Here is a 13,346-nt window from a genome sequence, read left to right as displayed (position 1 = left end):
ACACAGCACAGGATTATATTCCCAAGTGAAATATCATGGCACTGGCCTATAGATGAGGATAATGCACCATCTTAAAAATGGAATGATCTGCTGTAACAAAATGTCTTAGAATAAAAAGTGCAATGATATAACAATGAACCATCTCTTTAATCACTGCCTCTCAAAGTGGGACAAATGAAACCTCCAGACATGCCACATTCACAACTTTAATTCTCTAGAAATAGGATTAGTGGGGACTCTCACTTTAAGACATACAATTAAGTAAAGTTTGCTTTTTGTTTCTGAAAAGTGTTCGAATTATTTTTGTAATCAAACAACAAAATATATACATATACACATATACATACATTGTTAAACCCCATTCAGCAATAATAATGCAGGGTCTATTTAGATTTACTGATAAAAATAATTATACTTCTTCTTAAACAAATTTAGTTCAATGGGTTAAGAGGAGCAAAAGATTTCAGTATGGCCTACGAACATCCATTCTCCTTCTCCAGAACCTACCCCTGCAGGGTTATACACATTTTGCATAATAATTACTGGCCCAACAATTGAATGTGACTATCTCCCTATAAACAGGTAAAACTATACCAGAGGACTTCCCGTTATGACAAATTCTGCCAATGGCTCATTTCTTTTCTCTGTGTAAAATAAGCTGAGCATATTAAAAGTGTCACTTCATGGAATTTCTTAGTATAATAGGTGAAAACATCTCAAATTACTTACATGATTGCAATTTAGGACACCTCAGTTGTATCACAGCCCGCCCAATCAACACTTGAAAGGCTTTTCGGCCGGGCACGGTGGCTCAAGCCTGTAATCCCAGCACTTTGGGAGGCCGAGACGGGTGGATCACAACGTCAGGAGATCGAGACCATCCTGCCTAACACGGTGAAACCCCGTCTCTACTAAAAAATACAAAAAACTAGCCGGGCGAGGTGGCGGGCGCCTGTAGTCCCAGCTACTCGGGAGGCTGAGGCAGGAGAATGGCTTGAACCCAGGAGGCAGAGCTTGCAGTGAGCTGAGATCTGGCCACTGCACTCCAGCCTGGGTGACACAGCGAGACTCCGTCTCAAAAAAAAAAAAAAAAAAAAAAAGAAAGGCTTTTCCTATGACAGATGACGTAGGGAAAGCTAACGAGTTTGACTAAAATGAAGTAAAAAGGACAGAAGAAAAGAACAGAGAGGAGACGCAGCTCGAAAACCATACTCCCAATGGCTCATGACCAGCCCAAGTCAGGGCTTCCCTGAACGTAACCAAATGGAGCTCTACGGTTAGTGCTATTCAACGCAGAGAACAGCAGCATCAGCAGCACTCTGGAGCATGGTTCAAACTGCAAACTCCCAGGCCTCCCCACAGACCCACTGAATCAGAGTCTCTAAGAGTGGGGTCCTGGAATCTGTGTTTTAACAGGCTCTCCCAGCAGCAGCTCTGATGTTCATTAAAGACTGAGAAGCACTGCACTAAGCTTCCAGGAGTGGACTGAACAGACCGCTTCTTATTAATATTCCTTAGATGTACACTTCCAGGAGACAGCTTTCCAAATACCCACAACCTCACTGACAAAGACACTGGTATGGGTCACTTTGGCAAGTGACCTCAGAAAATTATGAAACAAGAGGGACTGTTTTAATGTCTAAACACATCTACTTCATTTTGTAATCTCAGCCTGTCAGGTAAAAGATCCAACTGGCTGTTTCACAGAACACAGAATTACATTGTTCTATGAAATTCTTATCTGAACTGAGAAGAAATGTTTCTCTTCTGCAAAGACACTAAAACAAAGCCTTCCCTGACCACTCAATCTAAAAACCAATGCAGTTCTTAACTGGGGTATTTTGCCTTCCCATTCCCACCCCAGGACATCTGGCCATGTCTGGAGACATCTTTGGCTGTCACCACTGGGGAAAGTACCATTGGCCTCTAAAGTGTAAAGGCCAGGGATGCTGCTAAACATCCTACCGTACACAGGACACCCGTCCTTTTTCCACAAAGAATTATCCAGTCCAAAATGTCAACAGTACTGAGGTGGAAAAACCCAGATCTAAATTAATCTCCTACAGTCTCTTTCTAGCCCAGCACGCTGTTCTATTTCCTTCACAGTACTTGCCACTCCTTGAAACGATCTTGGTCATTTATTTGTATACTTGGTTTTTTTGGGGTTTTTTTGCTTTTTTTTTGAGATAGAGGTTCACTCCCTCACCCAGGCTGCAGTGCAGTGGCGCGATCTCGACTCACTGCAACCTCCACCTCCTGGGTTCAAGCGATTCTCCTGCCTCAGCCTCCCAAGTAGCTGGGACTACAGGCGCGTGCCACCACGCCCGGCTAATTTTTTGTATTTTTAGCAGAGACGGTGTTTCACCATGTTAGGCAGGATGGTCTTGATCTCCTGACCTCGTGATCCGCCCACCTTGGCCTCCCAAAGTGCCGGGATTACAGGCGTGAGCCAATGTGCCTGGCCCTCGATCATCAGGCATTAGATTCTAATAAAGAGCACATAACCTACATCCCTCACATGCAGTTCACAACAGGGCTCGCACTCCTATGAGAATCTAATGCCATCACTGATCTGACAGAGGCGGAGCTCAAACAGTAATGCTTGTTCACCACTCACCCCCTGCTGCTGTGGCCCAGTTCCTAACAGGCCACAGAATGGTACCAGTCCACAGACCAGGGGATTGGGATCCCTGTTTAACAAGCCAAAGATTACCAGCCACCAACACAGGGTAAGAGAGACATGCAACAGATTCTCCTTCAAAGCCTTTAGGAGGAACCAGCCCTGCCAACACCTTGATCTCACACTTCTATCCTTCATAGCTGTGAGATAACAAATTTCTATTGTTTAAGCCATTCAGTTTGTGATACTTTCCTATGGCAGCCTCAGTAAATCAATACACCAGAAAAACCAAGCTTAGGAGATTCACTGAAAACTCCTCTCCACTGATCTCAAACAACTGTTCCAAAAAAGGCAGAGGAATGTAAAATACATAGAGTGAAACTAGAGCAAAGTCTGATTAATTAAAATGTATTAGAGTCAGCTTAAAAATATACTTGTCTTTCAATCTAGTTTTCAAAAGAGTTTACCAAAATTATCTTTAAAAGATGCTTGAGGCCGGGTGCAGTGGCTCACACCTGTAATCCCAGCACTTCGGGAGGCCAAGATGGGTGGATCATCTGAGGTCAAGAGTTCGAGACCAGCCTGGCCAACATGGAGAAACCTCGTCTCTACCAAAAATACAAAAATTAGCCAGGTGTGGTGGTGGGCACCTATAATCCCAGCTACTTGGGAGGCTGAGGCAGGAGAATCGCTTGAACCCAGGAGGCAGAGGTTGCAGTCAGACGTGATACCACCACTACCCTCCAGCCTGGGCAACAGGGTGAGACTGTTTCAAAAAAAAAAACAAAAGATGCTTGAATAAAACACTAAGAAACAAATCCAAATGTATAAATTATTTAATATATGATAAAGGAGGCATTTCAGATCAATAGAAAAAAGATTTCTCACTAAATGGTAATATAGTAGTGGAGCTATACAGGGAAAAGAAATGAATTAAAACATTATTCTTTATCTACTTCACACTAAACTTGACAGATTAAAGAAGTTATCATAAAATACAAAACCATAAAAAGGATTGATAGATTTAACTGCAAAAAGATGAAATACATAAGTACTGAATATATACTACATCATAAACAAATGTAAAGACAAATGTAATATCTTGCTTCCCATGTTAGGTAAACTATTCCAAAGCACAGAATAAGATGAAAAACCCCCTACCATGCTATAAGTAAGTGTATTCTAGACTGCAAAGCCAAGTAAGGAAAGCAAAGAATACAGGCCAATCTCAATAACGAACATAGATGCAAAAATCCTAAATAAAATATTAACATGAATCTCCACAATATATTGAAGATTATACATTCAAGCAAGTATATCCTATGAAAGTCTATTAAATATAACTCACTATATAGCAATGGGGGAGGTGAACTTAACAAATGTCCAAAAAAGAATATGACAAAATGTACCACCAACTAGTATTTCTTTTTTTTTTTTTTTTTTTTTTTTTTTTTGAGACAGAGCCTCACTTCTATCACCCACACTGGAGTGAAGTGATACAATCTCAGCTCCACAACCTCAGCCTCCCAGGTTCAAGCAATTCTCATGGTTCAGTCTCCCGAGTAGCTGGGATTACGGGCCTGCACCATGATGCCCAGCTAATTTTTGTGTTTTTAATAGAGACGGAGTTTCTCCATGTTGCCCAAGCTGGTCTTGAACTCCTGGACTCAAGCGATCCATGCACCTCAGCCTCCCAAAATGCTGGGATTACAGACGTGAGCCACCACGCCTGGCCACCAATTAGTATTAAACATCTAAAAAAAAGGACACTTAATAAGCACTTAATTAAAATAATACGTTAATTTATTTATATATATGATATATAATATGTAAATATATGTCTATATATATATATCATACTTAACACTATAACATTACTGGCATTCCCATTACAGTTAGGAGGAGATACCACCTACAAGTCAACACTAAGCTGGAGCAGCCCTAGCCAACAAAATCAGAAAAGGAAGAGGAATAAATATTGGAAAAGAGACTATGTGTTTATTATTTACAAATAAAATGACTATCTAGAACATCTAAAAGGACATACTCACAAATTATATTATTGATAACATGCCTATATGCCAACAATAATAAATTTGAAAATGCAAGGAGAAAAAAAGATCAATTCTAAGTAGCAACCAAAACCACAAGCTAGTAGGGTGTGAAATCTAATTTGAATTTTAAAATTATTTTTAAAAACATGAAGGAAGGCCGGCCACGGTGGTTCATGCCTATAATCTCAGCTCTTTGGGAGGCCAAGGTGGGTGGATCACTTGAGGTCAGGAGTTCAAGACTAGCCTGCCCAACATGGTGAAACCCCATCTCTATTAAAAATACAAAAATTAGCCAGGCATGGTGGTGAATGCCTGTAATTCCAGCTACTGGGGAGGCTGAGACACAAGAATCACTTGAACTTGAGAGGCGGAGGTTGCAGTGAGCCGAGATCGCACCACTGCACTCTAGCCTGAGCAACAGAGTGAGACTTTGTTCAAAAAATAAAATGTAAAAATTAGCCAGGCATAGTGGCACATGCCTGTGGTCCCAGCTATTCAGGAGGCTGAAGTATGAGGATCACTTGAAAACATAAAAGAGACCTAAACAAATAAACCCTGCTTTTGATCAAAAAAGACTCAATAATATAAAGATGTCAATTAAAAATGAGTTGAAAAAGTCAATGCAATCACAAATTCCAATCATGACCTTTTAATAGAAATTAACCAGTTCATCTTTTTTTTTTTTCTCTCGAGACAGAGTCCTGCTCTGTCACACAGGTTGGAGTGCAATGGCGCAATCTCAGCTTAGTGCAACCTCTGCCTCCTGGGTTCAAGTGATTCTCCTGCCTCAGCCTCCCAAGTAGCTGGGATTACAGATGCACGCCACCATGCCCAGCTAATTTTTCATATTTTTAGTAGAGACGGGGTTTCATCATATTGGCCAGGCTGGTCTCAAACTCCAGACCTCATTATCCACCCACCTCGGCCTCCCAAAGCACTGGGATTACAGGCATGAGCCACTGCACCCGGCCTAACAAGCTTATCTTAAAAATCAAATGAAAAAAAAAAAATGGGCAAAGGATCTGAATAGGCATTTCTCCAAAGAAGATACAATTACAGCCGACAAGCTTATGGAAAGATGCTCAACATCATCAGACATTAGGAAAATGTAAATCAAAACCACAAGAAGTACTACTAGTCATACTCACTACAACTGTTCCCTTTAAAATGGCTAACATTCTGTGATATGAATTTCACATTGATAAAAAGTAATTTTTAAGAATGCCCAAAATAGATGAGAAATGTTTGCAAAAGAGTAACGAGAAAAGACTTGCTCTATGAAATTGAAAAAATCCTATGACACATTAGTAATTAAAAGATGATGATATTCAACTAGAAATTGGCAAAGATATCATTAGAAGGAAACAGTCTAGAAACAGACATTAGGGAAATTATTTTAAAAGTATTTCACATCACCACGAGGTCAGGAGATCCAGACCATCCTAGCTAACACGGTGAAACCCCATCTCTACTAAAAATACAAAAAATGAGCTGGGCGTGGTGGCGGGCGCCTGTAGTCCCAGCTACTCGGGAGGCTGAGGCAGGAGAATGGCATGAACCCAGGAGGTGGAGCTTGCAGTGAGCCGAGATCGCGCCACTGCACACCAGCCTGGATGACAGAGCGAGACTAGGTCTCAAAAAAAAAAAAGTATTTCAGATCACTAGGAGGGAGAACCACTCAAATGATAATAGGACAGCTGGCTATCTGTTTGAAGAAAAGTTAGATTCTTACCACACATTAAAAAATAGGCCAGGCACGGTGGCTCACGACTGTAATCCCAGCACTGTGGGAGGCCAAGGTGGGTGGATCACGAGATCAGGAGATTGAGACCATCCTGGCCAACATGGTGAAACTCTGTCTCTTCTAAAAATACAAAAATTAGCCAGGTATGGTAGCAGGTGCCTGTAATCCCAGCTACTCAGGAGGCTGAGGCAGGAGAATCACTTGAACCCGGGAGGCAGAGGTTGCAGTGAGCCGAGATCGCGCCACTGCACTCCAGCCTGGCAATAGGGCGAGACTCTGTCCGTAAATGAACAAACAAACAAACAGAATCCATCCCTAAGTAAATAAATAAATAACCTGCAGGCTGGGCACAGTGGCCTTGGGAGGCCAAAGCAGGTGGACTGCTTGGGCCCAAGAATTCAAGACCAGCCTGGGCAAGATGGTGAAACGCCATCTCTACAAAAAAACACAAAAATTAGCCGGGCATGGTGGTGAATGCCTGTAGACCTAGCTACTTAGGAGGCTGAGGTGGGAGGATCACTTGAGCCCAGGAGGTCAAGGCTGCAGTGAGCTGAGATCATGCTACTACACTCCAGACTGGGTGACAGAGTGAGACCCTGTTTCAAAATAAATAAATAAATAAATAAAATAAACTGTAGGTGGCTTAAAGTGCTAAATGTTGGAAGTAAAATTATAAATACAGTAAGATACAGGAAAAATTGCTTAAAACTTAGGAGTAAAGAAAGTCTTCTTAGTTAAGACACAAAATACAGATGTCATAATGCTGAAGTCTCAAATTTTAAAAATCAAAAACTTCTGTAAGCCACAAGGAATCATAAAGACAAATCAATCGACTAGGAGAAAATATTTATAACACGTAAGAGTCCAAGGATCAATATACAGAATATGTAAAGACCTACAATCAATATGAAAGAAGCAACTCAATTAAAACAAAATTGAAATTTTCATTTAAAAACAGGTGAAAGAAATAATCTAACTTAATTGTAGGTAAAGGAGATATTCTAATTTAATTGGTCAGTGTTTGCACACAGGTGTGAATATTCTTAAAGCTCCCCTCCCCTGGTGATTCTTATATACAGGGTAAAGAAGCACTAGGCCACAACTATTTGAAGAGCAGAAGGTGTCTCAGCCTGCCCAAGGCGAGGTAAAAGAGGAAAAATCTAACACCCCCTTGAAGAGCTCCTCTGCAATGGGTTCCAGAGTGAGGATGGTGGAGTGCATGGAGACAGAATGCCTTAAAGAAGACTGGTTTTTTTTTTTTTTATCCAGTCGCAAATCATTCTCTTTTACTTTCACAAGACCGAAATATAAAAATCATATTCTCTGAGATGAATAAGGAAAATTACTACAAAATAAACTTATACATCTGTGTGCAAGCAGCCCATGATTACGTGCAAAATCTAACCAAAGCAAACACACAGGACGTTATGGGAAAAAAGCAAATCACAGAAAAATATCTGCACCGTGATTCCATTTGATTAGTGTCAAAAACATGTAAAATTAAACCACAGTTTAGGGATACAAACTATGTGGTTCAAGTATAAAGAAAACACAAAATTCAGATTACCTCAGAAAGGGGAAAGGCACGGAGATCTTCAATGGCAACGATAATTTTTTTCTTAATCTGAGGGTTGTGTACATTGGGTATTCATTGTCCTGTTATTCTATATACCTTACATGTATTTTGCATACATTACTTTGTAACTTTTCAATTACCAACAGATAAGACTATAGAATGCATGCAAACACATACATAGTCTCTTAATTCTAGCCTCAATCTTTTCCACTGAAAATCTGCCAGGTTCTATCATGTCCTTCTATCACCTGTTAGGAGTTAACAAAGACCTCAATTTTCATCTTTTCTTCTGAAATTGTATTACAAGGAGACTCATGGAGGTAGGGCAGGGATACAAGAAAGGGCAATGGATCTTCTGATCAAACACAAAACACTGACAATCCCTTCAGACCAGAACTCAAGAATAAAAACAAAAAACATGTGTAACAAAATTAAAAGCATTGCAAGAAGAATGATGCAATTTTAACAGCTAGATATTTTTCCATTAATTATTTTCTAAGTGATCAAAATTCCATGAAACCCATTTGAAATCTCAGCTTTCAATTCCTTTGAGATACAAATATTACACTGAGTCCAATTGAGTATTTGCAGTGTCAGAGCAAATTCTACATGTGGTGGGTAGTTTTGAGTTCAAGGACAGTGTCACATGTATTCCTTCCTACTGGCCAGAAGTTTCGAAGTCCCCGAGAATCAGGCCTGGGCTCTGCCCACAACACTATCATCTGAGCGTTCCTTTCATTAGCACAGTACAAGATCACACAATGACCCTTAAGCTGAAGCAGGATCCTGGATGCCTGAGGAAGTGGGATACTCTTTGGGTATGGTAAAAGCCAAAGGCTGAGACAATCAATAAATTAATTAGCATGAAGTATGCTGACTTCTTTGGAAGGAATTTTATGAACACAGGATTTAAGACTTCTTATACAATAAACAATACAATCACAAGTGCTAATAAAGTAGAACTAAGGGTGCTACAGCATGAAAATGTTATCAATCAATCAATAAACCTCTGAATTAATTATATATAAGATTGTACAGACAGATGGTCCCCAACTTATGATGGTTCAACTTATAATTTTTCCACTTTACAATGGTGCAAAAGCTATACTCACTCAGTAAAATTGTACTTAAAGGACCCATATGACCCCTCTGTTTTTCACTTTCAGTACAGTATTTAATAAGTTACATGAGGTATTCAATACTTTATTATATAAAAGGCTTTGCGTGGCTGGGTGCGGTGGCTCACACCTGTAATCCCAGCACTTTGGGAGGCCGAGGCAGGTGGATCATGAGGTCAGGAGATAGAGATTATCCTGGTTAACACGATGAAACCCCGCCTCTACTAAAAATACAAAAACTTAGCCAGGCGTGGTGGTGGGCGCCTGTAGTCCCAAATACTGGGAAGGCTGAGGCAGGAGAATGGCGTGAACCCGGGAGGCGGAGCTTACAGTGAGCTGAGATAGCACCACTGCCCTCCAGCCTGGGCGACAGAGCAAGACTCCATCTCAAAAAAAACGTTCTGTGTTAAATGATTTTGCCAAACTTTAGGCTAACATAAGTGTTCTGAACACATTTAAGGTAGGCTAAGCTAAGCTACGACGTTCAGTAGGTTAGGTGTATTACATTCATTTTCAATTTGTAATTTTTTTTTTTTTTTTTGAGAGGGTCTCGCTTTGTCGCCCAGGCTGGAGTACAGGGGTGCGATTTCAGCTTACTACAACCCCCGCCTCCCAGGCTCTATCGATCCTCACACCTCAGCCCCTCAAGTAGCTGGGACCATAGGCACGCACCACCATACCCAGCTAATTTTTTGTATTTTTGGCAGAAACAGGTTTCACGTTACCCAGGTTGGTCTCAAACTCCTGAGCTCAAGCAATCTGCCTGCCTCAGCCTCCCAAAGTGTTAGGATTACAGGTGTGAGCCACCGCACCTGGCCCAATGTATGATATTTTCAACTTATGATGGGTTTATTGGAATACAATGCCATCAGAAGGCAAGAAGGATCTGTACCAGGGAATTAAAGGAAATTTTAAAAGATAACTTCCCTGGATCAGAAGCATACAGTAGTTAAATAGAAAAGAGTTGTAATGTACACTATTGGGGTGACGGGTACACTAAAAGCCAACACTTCGCCACTATACAATTCATCCATGTAAAGAAAGTCTCTTTACATGGCGGGCAGATCACGAGGTCAGGAGATTAAGACCATCCTGGCTACCCCTAAAACTATAGAAATAAAAACTAAAATAAATACTCCACAATTCAATCTAACCTCCCTTGTCATCTGCTTTCCATATTAACATTCACTTCTTAAACAGGGGTGGGTGTGTGTGTGTGTGTGTGTGTGTGTGTGTGTGTGTGTCTAGAAGAGAAAGAAGAAGAGAGAAAAAGAGAGTAAGAGAGAGAGAGGAAGGAGGACAGGGAATGAGAACACAGAAATATGTGAGAATAAAGAACGGGAAAGTAGTAGTTATTAGAATTGTATTCCAGAACTGCATTACCTCCAGGGCCTCTAAGGGAGCTTTCTTTCTCTAATCACATCCCTCTCCTCTCCTCACTCCCTCAAGTTTGCAAGACTGCTCTTCCTTCTTCTAACTTCTGGTCCTTCATCCCTCATATATATATATATATATATATTTTTTTTTTTTTTTTTTTGACAGCATCTCGCTCTGTTGCCCAGGCTGGAGTGCAGTGGCACAATCTCGGCTCACTGCAAGCTCCACCTCCTGGGTTCCCACCATTCTCCTGCCTCAGTCTCCAGAGTAGCTGGGACTACAGGCGCTCGCCACCACGCCCTACTCATTTTTTTGCATTTTTTTCGTAGAGATGGAGTTTCACCATATTAGCCAGGATGGTCTCAATCTCCTGACCTCGTGATCTGCCCGCCTCAGCCTCCCAAAGTGCTGGGATTACAGGCGTTAGCCACCATGCCCGGCCCACCCCTCATCTTTTTTTTAACCTCTCAGTTGAGCAACCCCATTTCTGCTTTCCCTTCCCTGGATTCTCAGCCTCAAAGAGATACAATATATAATAATAATATTGGAAAGAAGTTATAGAATCCTGTTCCAACTGCCTCACAGTCCAGAGCTCTCCATGCTAGTGACCTCATTATTTTGCAGAGTCCCCTGAAGGGCCTGGTTAGAGGTTTCCTACATTCTTTCAGCTTGGCACTCTGGCAGGGGCATAGCCCAGGGACACATTCCAATTTCCTAAAGCTGAAAAGTACCATCTGAGATTCTAAAATCCTTACTAAAACTAACCTTAATTGAATGCCTTTCAAAAGTGTAAACAGTAGATAAACCAGTTCAACTCTATACCCAAGTATTTGTTAAATTATGGTGAGATAAATGATAAAACTACTCATTCTTCAATAATTATTGTAGTGTATTGAAGACTTTCCTTTATAAAAGGAAAGCAACCAAATGGATACAATAGTCTGAAAGGCATATATGTTTTCTAAATAAATAACATTAGTAATTACTTCTCTGAATACTATATCACTTGATTGTATTTTAAGAGATGATTTGTTTATTCTATTAGCCTAAGAGATCAGAAGATTATAATACATCCTTTTATCACTTATAATTTGAATTATTTTATGTTCTGATAATATTTAGGATCAAGAAATAATAAGCATTATTGATTCTAACATCTCCAAACCCCATCATTTCTAAGTAAATAAATACATATGTTTGAGTATTATATGTTTGAGGAGATAGCTATGTAAAAAAAAAATTTTTTTAAAGAATTGTATTCCATATGTCCAAGAAGCTAAAGACTGGCTAAGAGACCTGGGATATTAAAGAAAAAAGATCCAAATTAAACTTCTAGAGATAAAAACCATGTCGACTGAGATGAAAAATATACTGGATGGGACAAACAGCAGATTAGACACTACAGAAAAGAAAATTAGTGAACTTCCAGATGTAGCAAGAGAAATTATCCAAAATGAAACAAAGAAGGAAAAAAGACTGAAAAAAAAAATTGACAGCTGAGACCTTAAGGCTATGCCGGCCAGCCTGCTGCCAGGGACCCATGTTTTTGCTCTACCACTTAGAGCCTCTTGCCTTCCCCTAGGGAGGTATCCTTCTGCTCCAACTTCCCTTCCCTGTCCCTTTTTGGCCCCTATATGCTCCTCCTTTACTTAGACTTGTACCCACAGAGACAAGCACACCCCCTTGTCCCCCACTTCACCAATTTCTGGTGGCTGAAATTCACCCTCACAGACTTCAAAGAAGATATTCTTGAGATAATGAAAAGTAACATCTTTGCATATGAAAGGAAAAAGGTTAAAGTGTATATATATGTGTTTTAACATTAGGAACATGTGAACCTTTTTAAAAACAAGGTTTTATTTACTGTAGAGATGAATGCAAATCAGAACCAATATCTCTTGGTCTACTTAATTAAAACCAGCTCACACATCCCTTAGGGGTTTATTATTATAATTATTATTGTGGTTGTTGTTATATTTGTTGTAATTATTATTTGGGGTTTCTTTTGTTTTTCTTTACAGTTCTCCACACTAAACTCACAATATTGTGGGGAGAAGCCATAACTAAACTCTGTGCTGCAGTGAGATATAGGAGTAATCAGCTCCCAGCAACATGTATAGCCCGGGCTGCACGTTGTAATAATTACCAATGATTTAAAGCTTTAGGCTGGGCATGGTGGCTCACGCCTGTAATCCCAACACTTTGGGAGGTCTAGGCAGGAGGATCCCTTGAACTCTAGGAGTTCGAAACCAGCCTCGGCAACACAGTGAGACCCTGTCTCTATAAAAATTAAATTTTAATGTAAATAAAGCTTTATTTAGCCTTGATCTCTACCCTCATAGTCAGGTCTTCCCATATTTTATTAGTGAGGTGGAAAATGTATTATTTGTTTGTTGTTTTGCTCCCCCCCCAATGTTAAACTATGAAATTTGTGATTTGTTTAAGTTCCGGGTGAATCACAGCTTTGTCTGTATGTCCAGATCATTTGTTTCTATGTATTTTGTTTGATTCTTTCTTTAAAAGCTTTTACAAAAATATATATGTGTGTGTGTATAAACATGTAAATATATATATACGGATCTTCTGAAAAGTGTGTGAAGCTCGTTCAAGTAACAGATAACTTTAATAGCCTTGTATGGCATAAAGAAATTGAATTTGCAGTTAAAAACTTTTCGACAAAGAAAACTTGAGACTAGATGGATTCACTGGTAAATTCCATTGAACATTTAAGGAAACTATACCAGTTCTATGCAAACTGTTCCAGAAAACTGAAGAAAAGGAACATTCTCCAACTCATTCAAGGTTTCCAGTGTTACTCTGATATCAAAAACAAAGATATTACGAAACTCAGTTCAGA

General features: G+C 40.0%; 1 protein-coding gene across 8 annotated transcripts in view; it reads right to left on the bottom strand.

The window, feature by feature from the left end:
* Nucleotides 1–13,346, bottom strand: part of DIS3L2 (DIS3 like 3'-5' exoribonuclease 2) — a 380,375-nt gene that overhangs the window by 356,465 nt on the left and 10,564 nt on the right. The gene's annotated exons all lie outside the window — the stretch shown is intronic.

The sequence above is a fragment of the Macaca fascicularis genome, chromosome 12 (genome assembly GCF_037993035.2).
Source record: "Macaca fascicularis isolate 582-1 chromosome 12, T2T-MFA8v1.1".
Classification (NCBI taxonomy): Eukaryota; Metazoa; Chordata; class Mammalia; order Primates; family Cercopithecidae; genus Macaca; species Macaca fascicularis.
This window is presented reverse-complemented; position numbering and strand designations above follow the sequence as displayed.